Source organism: Anabrus simplex, chromosome 13 (assembly GCF_040414725.1).
Source record: "Anabrus simplex isolate iqAnaSimp1 chromosome 13, ASM4041472v1, whole genome shotgun sequence".
Classification (NCBI taxonomy): Eukaryota; Metazoa; Arthropoda; class Insecta; order Orthoptera; family Tettigoniidae; genus Anabrus; species Anabrus simplex.
In genome coordinates, this window is record NC_090277.1 from 24,297,595 (window position 1) to 24,318,754 (window position 21,160).

The following is a 21,160-nucleotide window of genomic DNA, read 5'->3' on the forward strand; positions in this document are numbered from 1 at the left end:
TTCCTTAACTTCTTGATGAATAAACTGTTATTTCCTTGCAAAATATTTAAAATATTTACGATATCTGTTATTTTAAAACATCAAGAATATTTTTCAACGACGGTCTCTATTTTCTCTTGAACTGTATCGATACCTTGCCCAGCAGTTATTCTACACTTGAATAGTCCTGCTAAAAGTTTTATGGCATCTTGCATTTGAATAGCCACTTTCACTAAAGTCACAATTTGTGTTGGATATCCCAGTGAAGTTATTCTTAATGAAATAAATTCCATGCAACTTGCTTGAAACAAAAGATTGACGTCCTCTTTAACACACCTCTCTTCTCCGTTAAAAAATTTATTATTTCCGTAAGTTCAGTGTAATTTTCAGCAAAATAAATATCTACGGCTAGGCAGTTGCCGCTCCTTCGATTTAGATTGACAGACGAGGTAAGGGAATATTAGGTGCAGACTCTTTGAAATTCTATTTTCTGCTTCGGGAATAACTCTTCATTTTTGCCGTAAGGCTGTCCACATCCAGATCTCGGCTATGCACTGAAGCCTATGAACAAAACATGTCAAATGGAGCATGTTAGAACAGATCTTTTGAAGTGTCTGAAATGAAGCATACGATATTTCCGTATACTGTCTGACAATAACAGAGATATTCTGGTTTAAACAGTTTCTATGATGCTTTGTACAATTGACATTCGGAAGAACATCGGAATTTAACAGAAGCTTTTCACTATAAATATCTGGTGAAATTAATTTTACGAAGATGTTCGCAACGTACCTACCAGCAGCATTTTTAGTTTCTTCTATAGGACCCAGAACTTATTTTCTGCTACACGTTGCCTCACTTTCAATATAAGACCTTCATATTAATTTGATCATTTAGTTTGAAGTAAAGGTCTCGTTTCAGGTATTGCTTGAAATGTGGAATCGTACTGGCACACACAGACTTTATGCAACCTAGTACTACGATATAACACTCAGAAGTACATTTCCACTCACATAGCAATGGCCCATAAATTCTGTTCGGAATGTGCCTTTAGGATATGCATTCGATATTACGTTTTTCATGATACGGAACGCTGTCCAAAGCATAACGTCAGCCACATCGCCGTTGTGCCATCGAACGATCATGCTGTTCTTAATTATTTGTCAAAGTATAAAAAATAGCCCAGTAGTTGGCTCAGGTCGCTGGGAACATGTTATATTACTATGGTCTTGCCCAGCTTTAATTACCGCTTTCATATGATATATCGAATATGGGCAATAAAACGCTTCCACAAATGAAATGACATATTTTAACAGAAAAAACACTAAACACAATAATCAAGTGATGAAAGTTCAGACGCTTCGTGAAAGAAATAGAGTACCTCATTCAAGCGCGGCCTCAGCAGTAGGTCAGAACGTATCTTTAAATTTGGGCTTTTGTAATGCGGTTTTCCAAACGTTGTCTGCTAAAACCGGAACATCATAAAGGCGACTTATATCATGTAATAGAGAACGTTAGTAGATTTTCATTGTTGTATAGCATAGAAAATATGATGCTGAAGTGTTTCCAAAAACCCAACACCATCTTAAAGGAATAGCAAACTGAATTATTGCTTTAAATAATTTGTAATGGACCTCTAGCTGAGCTTGCTTTCTGGCCTTCTGCATCTTACTTTGTAAATTCCTCTTTTGTTGTCTTTTGCAAAGATAACAGAAATAAAGAATTTTCCAAATGGCCAACGCCTGTACAAGAAGCAAGTCAAGTGCATCAAAATACCTAGAGCTATTGAAATAACTACTATGTTATGATTAATTTTTTAAAGATTTTTCATTAATTAAAACCAACAAAATATATTATCAAATGCTAGAAGCTCAGAAGAAGTAAACGAGGTCAAACAACTATTACGGTGAAACTGTTGAGGTTTTGAGTAATTTTGACGTGTGCTTTATCGGCTCTTTACAGAACAAATTTGGGTAGAATAAATAAAACTCAAATTTTTACATTCTATTTAGAATCAAAACATCTGCAGCATTTATTCTTTGCAGGCATTAGCTTTGATGTTAGATGTGTGGACCGGAATGTGTAACAAGTGTAACTTTGCTAAGGCAGATTAATGCACTTGACTGAAAAACAATCTATTTAAAATTTCAATAGTTTTGCAAAATAAAATAAATTCAGCATTACATAAATTCCATTAATTTTCTCAAAATTAATGCAGCCACCCCAATTAAGAGTTCCTGTGTGCCTACTGGGAGTAGCATTGTCATCACAAGTTCTGCAGCTCAACTTGCATTATACACTAATGTTCTCCCAAAGCAACCTTCTACGAGCACCTGACGTCTGAAATCTTCCAATGTGACAATAACGAAGTGGCTATTTCAAATGAACTACAACATATGCTGACAAATTGCTGTATTATTCATCTACCATCATCTCGCACACACAGCAGAAAATATCACTGTACTATATGCTTAAGAGGAACCTTCTGAAGGGTAACCGTAAATTGTATACCTATTCTCATTGTGTACGTGTTTCGAGGGTACAGTGTGAATAATTGTAATACTACATAGAATAGAATAGCAGTATATTTCTCTAATTAATATGTAGAATGTGAGCTTATGTAGGTGGAAAAATTAGCACTGTGAACACTTGTCTGTGTAGCATTCCTCTAGTGTGTGTTAAAATAAGGTTTTTGAGAACACTGTGACGAGCATACTTCGAGCCACATGTATCTCATGTGTAAAGCCTATCACGGGAGGGTTTTGACATTAAAAAATAATTTCCCAAATGTGTCTCGATGTTGTTTTTCTTGAGACACCTAATTTTGCATTCTTGACAACATTAGAGCTTTTCTCTAGTATGTGTTCGCATATGGACTCCTACAGCACTACTCTGTGTGAATTTACGATCACACAGTTTACATTGGTAAGGCTTTTCTCCAGTATGTGTTCGAATGTGGACTCGTAAAGCACAACTCTGAGTGAACTTACGAAAACACTTTTTACATTGGTAAGGCTTTTCCCCGGTATGAGTAAACATGTGTGTTCGCAGCGTACTTCGATGATTAAAAGTACTACTGCATTGTTTACACTCGTAGGACTTATCGCGGGAATGAACCAGCATATGGATTCGCAAATGACTTTTTTGAGTAAACGACCTTTTACATTCATCGCAGGTGAAAGGTCTTTCCCCGGTGTGTGTCACCAAGTGAGCCCTCAAATGACTTGTTTGAGCAAATGACTTTTCACATAACTTACAAGAATGTGGCCTCAGTCCCGTGTGCTGCAGCATGTGGGTGATTAAAGTTGATCGCAGAACAAAAGTAGCACCGCATTCATTGCAGAAATACGATCTCTCACCAGAGTGAATTTTCATATGGATTTTGAGGTGACTTCGGAGAGCGAACGTACTATTGCATTCCTTACATCGGAATTTTCGTTCCCCGGTGTGAAATGCCAAATGAGTTATCAGACCATTCCTCCGGGAGAAGGTCTTGCCGCATTCATTACATCGGTACGCCATATTCCGGTTGTGTGTTATCATGTGGCTCCTCAAGCACGTTTCACTCCGAAACGCTTTATCACAATCATTGCAGGGGTACGGCCTTTCCTGAGAATGAACAATCATGTGTGACTTTAGATAGTCTTTCCGGGAGAAGGTAGAACTGCAGACAGTACACACGTTGCACTTCTCCTGAGTGTGAGATACCATATGTCTTTTGAGATTTAACTCTTCAGAGAACATCATGCAGCACACTACACAGCGAAACGAACTTCCTCCAGTTTCCGTGATTAATCCTCCAGCATTTCCTACACTGTAACACACACACAAAATAATTATAATTAAGGAATACGGAAGACCAAGTCAGCTAAATTTATCGATTCGTTATAACCTAAACTACAAATAAAAATTAATTCTCATGCATGGTGTCCTCATATGAGGACATCCAAACTTTTAGGCATTATTTATTCCCTGGAGTTTCCAAAGACGAAGGTAAAGTTACTAAAAGATTATTTTAGGTTGGTAAGAGTGGAAAACATCAGTTTTTAAAAGAAAAAGCGGGTGGCAGCATTTAAAAGGCATCATTGAAAACATGATATTCATGGTTCACCATTTTGTGAGAAGTCATCATTGTTTCCAATTGTTTTGAGCTGTTCCTATCTTGAAAATGCCCAAGGTAAGTGTGTAGTTCTTCATTTTGTACATTCTACTATCACTACTACTATAATTCAGCTTATTCCGGCTTGTAGTCTTTACACAATATTGGTATAATACGGGCGTCCACATATGAGGACATCATGCATCAAACTCCCATCTGTTATTTTTGAGGTTAGCTTGTATTCTCAACTGCTTCATCCAATATTTATTTTCCAGGGTTCTCCAAATGGTTTGTAATGTTATCAGATGAGCGAGTGATGTTTGTAGGACAAGATTATGGTAGTTTACAACATTCCCACCAGATAGCAGCATTTAATTTACCCCTTGTGCTGAAACTGAAAGAACTTGATATCTGGCTTGTAGGGACCTGCAGAGAAAATAGACTGACGGACGCTACTAAAAAACTGAAAGATGTCAAGGACCTAAAGGAAGAGGGTCGAGGAAGCTCAGCATTTACAACATCAATAGGTGGCATCACAGTAATCCAGTGGGCTGATAATTCGGCAGTTCATATCATTTCTTCCTATGCAGGCTTAGAACCAATTGGTAAGGCCAGAAGATGGTGTAGAAAAGAGACGAAATTCATTGAAATTGACAGACCAAAGGGTATAGAAATACATAACGGCCATATGGCTCATGGATTCCTTGGTGGCTCTTTACAGGAATGATATAATGAACTGCAGATGGTACATGACGATTTTTTACCATATGCTAAATGTCACAGTTCTAAATGCTTGGTTACTATGGAAAATGGACTCTTAAGACCCCTATGGACCTGCTCGAGTTCAAGAGTCGAGTGGCAACAGGACTTATCTTCAGTGGTGAGGCAGAAGCACCACGGAAGAGGGGACGGCCAAGCAAAAAAGGTCCATCACCACCACTCAAGAAACAGGCTACACATACTGTGCCTGCTGAAAAGATGGATGGAGTAAGAAACTATGCGCAGAAAACAGAGGCTAGAAATCCTAACAGGTGCCGTGACAGAAACTGCGCAAGTAAAACCCAGTACCTATATTTGTGGAAAATGTAATGTACCACTATTTCCAGAGTGCATTCAGAGTTTCCATACCATTGCCTGAAATATGAACATGTGAAGTACATCAGTTACATATAAATGTCCCAGTAGGACCAATGTCATTTCTCTGTACTCATACGATTGCCTCTGGTGTAAAAAGTTCTTGTAAATACTAGTATAATAAACAAAAGTAGTAAGTGTATGACGTATTGACATTATTCCACTAAATGCATGATGTCCTCATATGATGACATCAAATTCCCGCCAAGTATGGTAACTTTGTTTTGTGTTTTGTTTGCATCATCTAATAGGGTCATTTTAACCAAGAAAATCACATCACATTATTTTTAATTTAATTATTTTTAAATTCATGCATGAGAGGGTTAAAATTCAGGAATTAACCTTGGAATGAGCTCCATTTTATCCAATCTGTTTCTTGTCGGATTAAATTACTTATTTTATTGTAAATTACTTAAGTAAGGATGCATATTCCTAGTGTGACTATGCAGCTACATATTGCCAAACTTAATTGTGCCTATATTGCCCTTTCAAGTTATTCGCACCTGTTCAATTTATTAGACCTTACCATTTGCAGATCTTCTTGTAAAGCTGAAAGTAAAATTGTAAATTGTGATACTTTTGATCAATTACATTAGAGATTTTTCTTATTCCTGTAATCCATTTTGAAAATCTTTCTTGATCAACATAGCGTCTTAGCAGAATACTTCCCTGAATTATCTTCATTACTTCATTATACTTAACATAATTTATCTGAGAAATAACATACTCTAGAAAATTATTTCTTACGGGTTCCTGAACGTAAGGAAACTCAAATTTAACATCCCTACATTGTCACTCATTTCTTAAGGGCGTGGTCTTTTTAATATTTCTGGAAGCCATATTCGTTTCCCTCGGCCTCAGCTGTTTGTTTTAAAAGGGGTCCTAGCCCTATTTGCCTTATCTTGTTGTTAATGACTGCTTTTTAAGTATTTCATTCATTATCGGAATCTGAAACAGTGTTAGGAGCATTGTTCGGGGTTAACAAAAACGTGCTAGAAATTGACCAGTCGTCATGGCTAAAACCATACATTGATCCCAAGAATAGCTTAAGAATGCGTGCGTGCTCCTAAGGATTTTGAAAAAGAAGTTTATAAGCTCGTCAATAAAGGCGGGTTTTGAAAAACTATGGGAGAGATTGACAAAGGGTTGATGCAAAATTTATTACAAAATGGAAGAATACTAGAAAACAATATGGTGGTAACAATTTAATGAGCCTAATTTACATATCTGTACCATTGTATATGATAATTTAGTCACTATACAAATAGATCGTGTTAAAACAAAGTACAGCAAACCTAAGTCTGTTGGCTTTTCTGTAGTTGAACCAGCTAAGGCACTCACGTGTGAATCCCACTAAAACTATGTTGATAATATTAAATTACTCTGCACCAATATTGATATTTTTACTTACCAGATTAAGGCGGATGACTATAAAGATGTTATAAAACCAGACTTAGATCGGTTTGATGTTAGTAACTATGCATATAAAATTCTTACAATCTTCTGCTAGTTATGAAAGGCATTCAAGTCAAAATGAAAGATGAATGTTCTGGGAATATTACAGATGCAACATGACACTAAACCTAATTGCATTTTAACAGTAAATGGTGTCGTTGCCCAAAAATTGAAAGTCATTAAAAATTTTACGATTGAACTAAGTGTAGAAGATTATAACACTTGTATGAATAATCACCATGTTTTGCATAAGCAGATGGCCGTTTGTAGAAGTAAACCATCCGTTGTATACACAATTAATAAAGAAGCTCTGAAAAATGAAGATAATAAACAGTTCGTTATTCCTAATTCTACTGATATTCTTGCATGGGCACAGCAGATGTGATAAGTATTAATTCACATAAGCCCGTGTAAAAAGCTTACATTTTGTGTGTGTGTATATATGAAGCCAGTAAACATTGATTAAAATGTGTGTAAATATAAAGGTAGAGTCATGTACATTGCAGTGTACAGTTGAAAAAATATGCTACCTGCTATAAGACCGTTTAAAACATTACCTGTGTGCAAATATTAAGCTAGTAGACGTTGATTAACAAGTGCGTAAATATAAAACTGCGGATATGTACTTTGCAACATACATTTGAAGAAATTGCTAACCACTATATTAATGTGCATAAATCTTACATATATTATTAAGCTACTAGATGTTAATTTATAGGAATCTAGTGTGAAAATAAGCAATATAAAAAGCGATGTACTTTGTAGTATACAATGCATCTGAAAGCCAGCAACCGTTGCTTTATTAACCTTTCCTAATTAGCCAGTAAAAACATTTTAGTTTTCAAAAATGTTCTTAAGAAGCCAGTGGAAAGAAGATGAGCCTGAGAAAAGTCGATAACGAATATGTGAGTTTCAACGAAGAGAAGGTGATCAATTGATACAGTATGGAGCCATCCCCATATTTAACCTCAGCCTCAGATTCCTCGTTAGTCTAGCCTCAGCTTCCTCCTCCTCTTCGTCGTCATCAGCCTTAGCCTTTTCCTCCTCTTCCTCATCCTCCTCAGCCTTAGATTCCTCGTCATGCACCTCATCCTCAGCCTCCCCTCCTCCTAGGCCTCACCCTCCTCCTCACCCTTAGCCCCGAACAACTTGCACCCTGATTCAACCTTGCACATCAATTCAGCATTACACTTCAATTTGCACCTCAATTTTCATCTCCATTTCCATCTTAAATCACACCAGTAGAGCTCTGCACCTCAATTTGCACTTAAACTTGTATCTCAGCTAACACCTCAGTTTGCACTGCACCTGCACCTTAACTCAGCTTTGCACATCAACTTGCTGATGATCTATTGAGGATCGGGTAAGGACCTGGTAAAGATCAGGTGAGTATCTAGTGAGGAGTAGGTGAGTATCACGTAATGAGCAGCTTCTCTTAGCCAGGGTGGTGTAATTTTTTTGCTAGGGGCTTTACGTCGCACCGACACAGATAGGTCTTATGGCGACGATGGGATAGGAAAGGTCTAGGAGTTGGAAGGAAGCGGTCGTGGCCTTAACTAAGGTACAGCCCCAGCATTTGCCTGGTGTGAAAACGGGAAACCACGGAAAACCATCTTCAGGGCTGCCGATAGTGGGATTCGAACCTACTATCTCCCGGATGCAAGCTCACAGCCGGGCGCCTCTACGCGCACGGCCAACTCGCCCGGTGGGGGTGGTGTTAAGCCCTACTCCTAACCAAGGTGTAAGCCCAGACACTTAGCTAGAGTGTGATCCCCTACCGTTAGCTACGGTGTTAGCCCCTGCTTTTAGATAAAGTGTAAGCCTCCTCTATAGTGTAAGCCCCGCCATGGTGTGAGCCCTGCCACGGAGTGAGCCCCCATTCTTAGCCATGTTGTGAGCCCCACCAGGATTTGAGCCCCCAAACTTACCTAGGGTATGAGCATAACAGGGTGTTGGCAACAATATTCACGAGAAGGCACTGTCTCAGGAAGACCGGGATTGGACATACACGGGCCGTCACGGATAGGGAAGACCTCGGTATTCGCCGCAGGATTGTGGTGGATCGTATTGCATCTGCAGTACACATTAGAGCTACAGTTGACCCCAGACTAACACAGCGAAATGAAACAAAATCGATTACTTGAGGGACAGCTCCGAGCCTGATGTGCTGTAGCGTTCATGCCACTAACGTCAAATCACTGCCAGCTGCGACTTCAGTGGTCAAGCTAGAGTTCACTTAGGACGGAGTGGAGATATGTTGTGTTCTCAAATGAGAGCCCGTTCTGTCTTCGTTTCCGTGATGGACGTAGGTTGGCAAGGGGGAGGCCAGGTGATCACTTGGAAACAAGCTGTCTGCGCGACACACTGGACATACTCCAGGAGTTATGGTCTGGGGAGCGTTTCCCGCTGATAGCACTCTCGTCGTTATTCCGCGAACATTGTCAGACGGATTTGTACGTCAGACTGGTGACTAAACCGTTACGTTGCCATTCATTTGCATTATTCAAGGGGGTGTTTTCCAACAGGATAACACTCGCCATCTTACTGCTACCGTCACCCAGCGTGCTCTACAGAGTTTGGACCAGTTGCCTTTCCCTGCAAGGTCACCAGAACTTTCGCTCATTGAGCACGTATTGGACGAAAAAATCTAGCGCCATACAATATCAGCATTAACAGGGTCCAACTCGTTGGCTGAATGGTCAGCTTCCTGGCCTTCGGATCAGAGGATCCCGGTTTCGATTCCCGGCCGATCGGGATTTTAATATTCATTGATTAATTCCAAAGGCCCGGGGGCTGGGTGTTTGTGCTGTCCCCAACATCCCTGAAACTCACACAACACACATAACACTATCCTCCACCACAATGACACGCAGTTACCTACAGATGGCAGATGCCGCCCAACCTATCGGAGGGTCTGCCTCACCAGGACTGCACTCGGCTAGAAATAGCCACACGAAATTATTTTTATTAGCATTAACCGTCGCTGATTTGAATGAGCAAGTACAATAGGTGAGGAACTCCATCCCACAAAACGTCATGCGGCACCAGTGCGTACAATGCATGCACGTTTGCATGCCTGAATTCAAAATCGTGGCGACTAAAATTGTTAATAATATACCAACATGTCACATGTCTTCTCGCCCATACTTGAACCTGTGACCCGGAAACTTTAGTCAAACAACTGTGTTACCTAGACAATTGCTTAGCCTGAATAGAATTACTCTTCTTGGTCTTGGGATTGAATTTTACTCCAATGTATATTACAGTGTAATATAACTGATGTCTCAAGAGACCGAAGAGATTTTATTTCAACAGTTGCATATATCTCCCTTCAATGACATCCAAATGCAGGGAAACATCCTGTATAAATTACCGGAGCTTTTGTACCATCAGTGATAGCTGTTCTTTGTTGTAGGCAAAACCTTCAACACCTCAGGGTCAAGAAAGCCAGCAGAGATACGCTGACATTTCTGGAGACAATTCGATTTTCAAGTTTATTAACGGGTGTCATTACATTCGGCTGGGGGTACCCCTCAGTGCTTGGAATGAACTTCATCTACAATGTATTAACAGTCTCCCATAATGTCGAAAACCATAGATCGGGGCGAGGATGTTGTTTATTGTAATATTTTCTTTTTTATACATGCAGTATACAAAAGTTGATATCCTATAGCAAAATTAGAAAAGATGCAGTGAAAAAAGAAATGAAGATGAGTCCGGAAAACACCATTAACCAAATTTAATACTTAAATGATTTCGGAATTGAACAGAGAAAGAATTGCCTGAAATGAGTGTTAGAAACATTATGCTAAGAAATGGATCTTAAAAAAGAGACTTCTCGGACAAGCTATGTGGGTCCATAGTATATCCCGGAAATGCGGGTCACCAAAGTAGTCAGCCCCAGGGGATCAAACCAGCCTTCGGTCTGAATACTTAACATACATAACCAGGGGCTATAACCCTGAAGCTCTAAGACTGAGCCTACACTTAAATCCACAAATTAGTTTTCTTCTGCTCTTATCAGCGCACTAGCAAATATACCCGTGCTTCGCTACAGTATTCTACACTGTATACGGATCATCGTTATCATCATAATCAATTCCCCCTTATACAGCTCCTGCCGGGTTGGGGTTTTTTACGGCACTTCTCTATCTTCCTCTTTCCTTCCACCATTCATTTTCCACGATCGTGTCCCAGTCGAAGTTTTGTCTTCTTATGCCGCTCCTCACTGATTCAATCCACCTCGTTGTAGGTCTTCCTCTTCCTCTCTTGTCCTCGCACTTTTCCTCCGTTATCTGTCTTGGAATTCTATTCACCATCCTCTTCACATGTCCAAACCACCTTACTTTTTTCTTTTCAACTCCTTCATTTACCTTTCCCATCCCAACTTCCTTCCTGACATCTTCATTTCCAACTCGGTCTTTCCTTGTCTTTAATATCATACTTCTTAGTGATTTCATCTCACTGGCTTGAATTCTACTCTCATGGCTGCTGGCCAAAGTCCAAGTCTCAGCTGCACAAGTCAGTATGGGTACATAGTGCATTTTGTACATTATCTCTTTACATTTCCTTGGTACTTCTTTGCTCCAAACAAATTTTCTTACACTTTGGTGGAATGCATTACTCTGCTGTATCTACCTGCTAATCTCGACGTCAACGCTAGCATTTTGCATTAATTCACTTCCTATGTATTTAAAGCTGCCCACAATTTTCAGATTCTGACTTCAGATTTTCACAGTGCCCTTTTAAATGCCTTTCCCCTCTCAACATCATCATAGCCTTGTTTTTCTCTGTAATGATTGTCATGCCATGCTTCTCGATTTTTCTTTGAGTACATCTAGTTGTTGTTGCTGCACTTTTTTGCTGTCCTTTCCTCACATAACGTCATCTGCAAATAACAGTACCGTCATCTCTTTATCTCCACAGGGTTCCTTTACAATTTCGTCCATGACCATAATAAACGCACTACCTCTCTTAGTACAGTCTTATTTCTAAACCATTCCGTTTTTCCAACTGGAGTCAGTACTCTGCTCAAACAGTTGTTGTACATTGCTTGCACCATTTTTAATATTTCTCTTCCGTGTCTCTTTTTAACCATGGTTTCCCAAATATTCATTCTGGGTACACTATCATATGCCTTTTCTTTATCTACGAAAGTTATGACCAGATGCATTCCATATTCCTAGTTCTTTTCTATCAGGTATCTCATCCTAAAGATAGGGTCCACTGTTGATCTTCAATCCTGAAGCCATTTGTTCCTCTTGTAACTCTCCTTCAATCTTTCTAATATCCTCCCAGTATTTTAGCTACCTATGATATAAATGTGATTCCTCTTTAGTTACCTCTTAGTTATCCCTTTTATCCAACCTTCTGATACGCATTTGTTTCCACATACAGTACATTTAGCAGTCGGTACAACCACTGCACACCAACAGGTCCAGCAGGTCTTACCATTTCCACACTGATTTCATTCATCCCTGTTGCTTTTCTCATCTTCACCCTTTGTACCGTTAATTCCACCTCCCACATTGTTACTTTTACTGAGTCCTCACACTGCATTGCTTCTACCTCCCCTGTACAATTGTTCACATTCAATACCTTATCAGAATACTCCTTTCTTCTTCTCTATATCTCTTATGGGTGTGTAAATAGTTCCCCATCTTTCTTTTTCCACTAGCTTTGTGGTAACTCCTACTTCTTATCAGCCAAAACAGCCCCCTTTTACTGCCACTTACATCAGCTTCCATTTTTGTGTAAATTCTTCCCAACACATCTTCTTCTCTTCTACTACCACCTTCTTCCATATCTGTGTGCTGTTGAGATATTTCCTTTTGCTTTCCTCTCTCTGATCTTGGTTCATTTCCCACCTAGATGTATTCTTTTCTTTCACCACATTCCCCACGTCTTAATTCCACCACGGTGTCTCCTTTTCTTTCACTCTTGTAGATGTCCTGCTAGAAGCACTCTCTGCTGCACAAACAAATGCCTTTTTAAAATTGGCCCACTCCTCTTGTACATTTTCCACATCAGTAACTGGGATGTGTAGTTTCATTCTCTCCTGGAAATCTTCCTGTACATTTCGTCTTTCAATTTCCACACTTTATTTTGCTTTCTCTTATCTCTTTTACTTTTCCAGTTTTCGAACCGTAATTTTGCCACCACAACTCTCCGCTCCCTATCAAATGCCTCTCGTGGTAAAGCTGTCACATCCATCAACTTCCTGCGATTTGTCCTTTCCACCAAAAGTAGCCAAATACTGGTTTTATCTTGTCACCCCAACCATATCTCAAAATTTCCCTACTATTTTTTTTTCCAAACCATGTTTACCCGACTATAGGCCCACCCCTTTCACAGAAGTCCACTAATTCCTTTCCTTCGTGATTTTTCCCATATCCATACAGTCCAATGACTTCTCTTCATTGTCTCGTTTCCGAATTGTGCATTCAGATCTCCCATAATAATCACTTTACACCTGAAATTTCTCTCCAACTTTCTCCAAGATTCCTTCACTACTTTCTTCCCTGTTTCCCGTCTGAGGTGCACTCACTTGCATGAAGTCCAGCACTTTATTATTCACCTTAAGTCTATCTTCATTACACACATTCTATCTCTTTACATACTCCTCCAATTGCTTCGAAATGATTAGTTCCACTCCGTTTATTGCCTCTTGGACACCACTCCAGTATAATGTGCATCCTTTCCTCAATACCTTCTTTACCATTCCATTTCACTTCTCACAGCCCCATCATTTACACCTTCTCTATGCAATCTACTGCTTCCTCTGCCTTTTCTGTCAGGATCATAAGATTTAATATTGCTACCTTAATGTAGGCTACTGGTCCCCCATTTCTCGCAGTTCCACCAGTACCCTGATAACTGCACATCGATTTAGGCAGGGGACGCCCTAACTTTTTCCGAGGTCGATTTCCTAGTATCATATCATATATAGACTATTATTACGATGAGACCACACCAAAAGGCATTTTATACCTACTGCCATGTGACAGTATACGGATATCGAAGTAAATTACTGTACACCAAGTGAATCATACTTTTAAATTGCATATCCCTTAGCATTACCCAATAAAAAAAATGGCGAGGCCCCATACGTTGTTTCCAATGTAAAGTGCGAATTGCGGAGTTGTGATGAAAACGGCGGGCTCTTTTGACTATTGCTATTCACAATACGGTCGGGAAGTTTTTATTAAAATAGAAGGCCCCTTTCGTAAGTCCAGACACAATCGTGTAGGGGAGTGTTGAAGAAAATGACATGCTCCCTAGCATTCTGCCAGTCAAACTCAGAAAGGAATTATTCGTTATATTAGTAGGCCCTCTTTAGAAATGCCAGTTACACAAGAAATGGAAAAGGACCCCATTCTTACTGCCTGTCAAAGTATATGTGGGGTGTATTGATTATAAGAGCAGATTCTCTCCTAGTGACAGTCACTATCGATTTGCAAATTATTGATTATAATGGCGGACACACACTTTCTGGATCACTACTCAATGAATATATATATATATAGATCGGCACACAAAAGCATACGCATGTTTACAATATTGCAGAACTTCATTAACTGATTAACTGCTACTAAACGGTACTAAATATCGACAAAAGGACTGCGCCATAAGACGCCTCTTTCAGCGGTCTTAATATTTGATCCTATAGCATTTTCTCTATCTCCCATATATATGGGTTAGATTGAGTTAGAAACGTTGAATACGGAGAAATTTGAGTAAGGTATCCACACCTGCATTACTCATCGGATAGAAATGTGACAGGAAGAAATAAAGTCGTACACCACTCCACACTGAACCGAGGTTGAGCCATCCGTTTTATGATACGAGTGACTGTTCATAGATACGAAATACCTGGAAACGAATGTCTGACTGTTACTAAATTTGCCTCCATATTCCGATATCTTCCTGGGTAAGAAAGTGAAAAATTAAACATCTTGAAATTTTCTGTCAGTTACAGGCTAAAACCTATAATTTTTCAAAATTTAAATACTCGAGCTCGTCTGGCAAATTGTGCCAAAACTTGATTTGGGGGAGAGGAGCAAAAGTGAGGGCATTCTGGAAACAAAAGCTGAAATATATATGCAGATGGTCATTATAACATTGGAAACGGATAACTGTACGAAAATTTCGCGAAAATAGTAAAAGTACAGACCTACGGTCACTAAGATTTTATTTATATAAGTAAAAGTAGTAATAAAAGTACTTCAACCCATATTTCTCTTCTTTCTAACCCCCCTTAAGTGGATTTTCCAAAACAAAAAAAATGTTGTTTCTTTATTTTTAAAGAAGACTCCAAACATCAATTTTCACATCTGAAACATAAGTTTTCAGATACCAATATCCTTATATAAATAATTCAACTCATTTTTCAGTCCTTTTACCCCACCTTAACCCTGGAAGCAAAAAATGCGGGTTTCTTTATTTCTAAAAGAGAGTAATAATTCCAATTTTCGCATCTGCAGATATGCTCATTTTAAAAATTCACCTCCATTTTCACTTCCCCTTCAGTGGATTTTCCAAAAATATTATGCATGGTTATTAACATTTATAGGAGATTCCAAATTCCAATTATCACGTCTGAAAAATTGAAAAACTCCTTTCATTCCTGTTCTAAACACCCTCCCCCCGGTAAGCGGATTTTCTTTAAATAATAATTACGTGTTTCATTACTTTCAAAGGAGAATCCAATTACCGATTTTCATGTCTGTAACATCTTCAGTTTTTGGGATATTAGTATTGTCATAAAAAGTACTCAGCAAAATTTTCACCATTTTTCACGCCCCATTATGGAAATTTGCCGAAAAGTATAAAATACACGTTCCTTTACTTTCGAAGTAGATTCCAAATACCATTTTGTACATCTGTCAAGTGTTACGTTTTTGAGATATAGTACTGAACCCATAATTCTACGATGAGAAAATATTTTTTTTTCTCAACATTTACTTCAAATAACAAGCTACTTTTATTTTTAAGAACAGCCATGTTGCCAGGGAGCCTCGCTATCACGTGGGAACGGACTCGCCCGCGGCAAGCTCATGAAATACCGTGACTCCTCGGAGGACTTCGAGGTATTCAATAAATCTCCAAATTCATGGAATTCTTCATAACGAGAGATTTTGGAAACACAGTAAATACAGAAATAAATAATCTAAATTATTTTTAAACCCTACGGGAAGACAGAACCCCCAGGATATAATATAAATGCAGTTAAGCCTAAGTACAAATCAGCGTCAGATCCCAGGACTAGCTCCACGTGCCAAGGTCAATGATTGAAGAAAACCCGCGAAATGCCTGGGCAGGAATAATTTATTTCGCCTGTTGCGAGTGTGATAAAATTATGAGATTAACATCTAAATAAATCGCAAGTCTGTCCGGAATTCTGGAACAAGTTTAATGAAAATCGGTCTATTGGACGCGAAATTAGCAGATTACGCAATCAAGCTTAGTGGTGTGAGTAGCGTCACTCCTAAGACTAAAAGAAAACCCCCTCTGCATATTTCTCAGTGTCGGTCTGGGTTCTGAAGCAGCGGAAGCTTACGCCCGTCGTCAGCAGAAAATTGTATAAGATTGATCTACAAATAACCTAGTACATGTTAGTGGCTGAGGTCCATATCTTCCGTTAGAAAGGGAAGGTGATAGAAATTTTTCTGAACTTTTGCCGACAAACTGTGAAAGCATAGGCGTCTGTTAAAATACATAGCAGATTTTATTGTATCACCTCGTGTGTGTTGGAATGTGTTAAGGGAGTTGGGGAAGCTAGTCAGAGTAGTTCTGATTTCGTTATCTGTTGAACACCTGTTGTATTAGGGTGACAAAGCCTACTCTGGAGAGAAGGAAGACAGTCGCAGTCGACTGCAGAACGAAGGAGGTTTCCTGTACAAATTATAACGAAGAAAGTGCGTGATCTGTGTTGTCATTTAATAACGTGTGAAAAGGCAGTATTTGTAAGATAGATATGTTTGAGAAGATAATGTTCCGTGCAGCTAAGCACGAGGTCATCTGGCAAAATGTAGCCAGAATACTGGAGATGACGTCAATGCAGGTCTGTCCATATTTTGTATTATGTAGTAGTTAGAAATATTGTCTGTCCCAACAACAAAATTTGAAAGTGTTTGTCGGGTTGGTAATTTTGTAATGACCATGCGAATGTATTCTATTTCTGGTCAGCGTGTGAAGATCTTTAGAGTTGTGAAAGTCATAGCAAGAAAATGAAAAATGCGACATGTAAGATATGGTGTTAATGTTCTATGAGATTATGTCAGAAGTGAGGAAAATTAGGAAAGCGATAATGGTAAAGCAGTCGTGGCGAATGTCTTAATCTCAAGTATCATTTGAATTCAGAAGTTTTTGTCGAAATTAATAACAATAATAATAATATTAATAATAATAATAATAATAATAATAATAATATTTACAACGGAATAAAATTCTCCTATGTCAAAAGTGGATTTAATAAGTATGTTTCGCGAGGTTTGCGTGTATTTGGTAATGTCCGGTGAAATCCGATAAAGTTATGTTTCACTCATGGGAAGTAAAATTTTGTGACATCGTGTATATCGATGATAGGAAGAATCACGGTGTGTTGTTATATTCTCGAGGTCCGAATGTTGCAATAACAGTAAAAAAAATGAAAAAGATATTTTTATTTATAAAAAAGTAGTCGTTTCTCACGATAGGATTGGAATTGAAAAAGGTCTTCAAAAAATGAGAAATTTGGATTGGGAGCGAAGGATTTATATGTGTGGAGACAAGAGTTGTACGTTGAAGGCAGAGAAAGCCTGCATTTATTTATATTTTATATAATACCGCCATGAGAAGGTGAGGAGAATGAAATTGTGAGACAGGCTGTAGTTGTCAGGAGGAGAATGAAATTATGAGACAGGCTGTATATGTGGCAGACTGTAGTACATTCCGCTATCAATCCGAAAATTGAGATAGGGAGAAGGTTAGTTTGAGACGAAGGTGTGATGTACACTGAACTTCAAGTAAGATCCCAAGTGAAAAACGATTCTAGTAAAGATTAAAAATCTTGGTAGTGAAGGTCGAGCGACCAATTACGTAAAGTCAGTATGAATATTAGGATAATGTGACCTCTAGGATAAAAGAGCATTTAGAATACACGGTGTTGTTTAACTGTATGGTTTCACTGGGTGGTCATAGATACAAATATTTGAAATTGACGGTAGGCGATTTGAGGGTTTCAAATGCGGTAGTGATATTTTTTATTTTTGGACACCATCCACCAAATGGTAGACGTGTGTTGGGAATTATTATTTCTTCCCTAAAACTTCATTGCGCATGCTGAGATCGTGTTTGAGTTGGGGGATTGTTCGTCACGTAATATTTATTTTTCGAGTTCACGTTTTGTAACGAGATGGAGACTTATTGCATTTTGACTTGCGTCATTCTGTGGCAAATGTTGTTTCATAGTTCGTATTTAGTCTGACCAAATTTACAGCTAGACATCAGCGTTTGTTTGAAATTACGATTCCGTCTGATATGCCAGGGTAAGCCCATGCAACCCAGTGACCGCCCGGCAACAGATTTAGGACGTCACATGTTATCCTTGGAGTATACTGATGATGAGACGTCCTAGTTCACGCTCGAGGATAGAATTAGGAAGGTATTGTGTACATAGAGATTAGTGTTAGGGTGTACAGATTTTAAGTGACCCCGACGATAGGTCTGGGATGTCAGCTGTACATACTCAAGTCTCAGATTAGATGTTTTTTTCGCATTTTTTTGCGAGGTGACCTGGGAGAAGGTAGCGTCTACAGTAGAATACGAAATATGAAGAGGGTTAGATTGGTAATAATGAGGCCAACTTGTGCGCAGCTCCAACAGCTGGAAGGTGCTCCCTAAGATATGGGACAGTTATCGGCGAATGAGGGTTGCCCAAATTTGGATATCGACCTGATGGTGATTAAATATTTTACTGTAATTCTCCATGCGTCTTGAGTTTAAATAACTTTGATATTTTATTTTATTTTATTTTATTTTACGGACTTAATTGTTTTGTCGTTCTGACGTCCGTTTCGTTTTGATAGTGTGCATATTGACACTCAATGTATTAGTGTGAGACTTGAGTTGCGAATGTGGTTTCGATTCGTCAGCCAGTAATATTATATTCATTTTCAATCTTTGTCGTTCTTTCATTTATATACGTAGTTGAGTTCGATTAATTGCTAACTTTGTAGGTAGTGTGTTGGGACAAACAATAAGTAGATGGATCTGTACTGATAGTTATTGTTTGAGAAAGGAAAGAATTCCTTAAGTCTGTTGTATTTTTCAATGTGGACTGGTAATTTTATGAAGCGTAACATAACCATTTCTAACCGGAAAATCGGTTTGATAATAATACTTTTCAAGTGATTTACCACTTTTTAGTTAACTTCAGTGTTTGGCATTTCTTCTAAATGCGTGATGAATAAGTGTCTCATGCATTTCGCAGTTTTGTTCCTTCAGAACGATGTAACGTAAGATCCTCGCGGATCATGTTGTTGTTGGTTCCTTCCGAACAGTTGTTTGGGTGATGCACATTTAGCATCGGGATTATTTTATCGCTTAAGGGTGTCATGATATGACAAAGACATGGTGGAATTTTATTTCAATTGTGAATGATGCTGTTAACTCGTAGTGAACACCATGCTGTCCCATAATATTTCGCAGCCTATCCAAAGCAACTGATAGTCAATTTGGTTCGATTAAGGACCCATTCGGCGGGTGTTCCGTATCCGTAAGGGTATTCGACTGGTGGATAACCTTAATTGAGAGGAAATCAGGCGTTCTACTTGTTGAAAGTCAGATTTTCCACGGATCATGTGGATTAATTCTCAGTTCTCGCTTGGAGTAATAGGTGCCCGGTTTCAGGTCTTTCCTTTTTCAGTCTTTTAGTTTCGCTGTCCACTAATTTATTACTTTCCCCGAAGCAACTCTTCGACATTGTGAGAAATAAATCAACGCTATACAATGTGACTGCGTTGGAAACATTCAAAAGTAAAGAATTTATTTATTTCAATGATACATATTAAAATATTAATGTTGTCGTGCCATTTCGAATTTAATAAAAGTTAGTAAGCACATATTTTGCTCCTCATTTCAAGTAGTTAGGCTCTCTTCTGAACCCCATCGTTTGGTTAAGATCGTGACCGAATTTCTTCCCGCAAGACCCAAGATTTAAGTGTTAAATATTGCTCTGCCGTAGCAGCTGTGGCCGACCAACGATGGAATGATAAGTTCAAGGGTTCAGTACTCATTCAAATAATTCACTTTTTCTCCTCGTTTGCGATGGAAAACCCAAAAATCCTCCCTTAGTGAGCATATACACTGCAATATAAATGTATACCCAAAACTTCATTCCTTTGCGTCAAGTAATTTTGGCTAGGCGTTGATTACAGTCAGTCTTACTTAGCCTTTTATATAAAGAGATTTCGCTTAATATAATCTATTATTAATCATCTGAAATCGCGCTGCGTAGCACATTTTTTGCCGACAAACAGCAGCTATTCAGTTCAACTCAACCTGATTTGCGCACAAGCAGTAGTAACTACTTGATCGGTGGGGTGAAGAGCGGGCGAATCTCGTAAATACACTGACTGACAGTGACAATGCAACACCAAGGAGAAGTTGTTCGAAAGGGATGAAAGTTGGGGAAAAAACAGAGACGGCACGGATGAATAATTGATGTTTATTTCAAACCGATATGCAGGTTACACAATGCGCACGGCATCGACTCAGTAGGACGTAGGACCACCGCGAGCGGCGATGCACGCAGAAACACGTCGAGGTACAGAGTCAATAAGAGTGCGGATGGTGTCCTGAGGGATGGTTCTCCATTCTCTGTCAACCATTTGCCACAGTTGGTCGTCCGTACGAGGCTGGGGCAGAGTTTGCAAACGGCGTCCAATGAGATCCCACACGTGTTCGATTGGTGAGAGATCCGGTACGCTGGCCACGGAAGCATCTGTACACCTCGTAGAGCCTGTTGGGAGATGCGAGCAGTGTGTGGGCGGGCATTATCCTGCTGAAACAGAGCATTGGGCAGACCCTGAAGGTACGGGAGTGCCACCGGCCGCAGCACATGCTGCACGTAGCGGTGGGCATTTAACGTGCCTTGAATACGCACTAGAGGTGACGTGGAATCATATGCAATAGCGCCCCAAACCATGATGCCGCGTTGTCTAGCGGTAGGACGCTCCACAGTTACTGCCGGATTTGACCTTTCTCCACGCCGACGCCACACTCGTCTGCGGTGACTATCACTGACAGAACAGAAGCGTGACTCATCGGAGAACACGACGTTCCGCCATTCCCTCATCCAAGTCGCTCTAGCCCGGCACCATGCCAGGCGTGCACGTCTACGCTGTGGAGTCAATGGTAGTCTTCTGAGCGGACGCCGGGAGTGCAGGCCTCCTTCAACCAATCGACGGGAAATTGTTCTGGTCGATATTGGAACAGCCAGGGTGTCTTGCA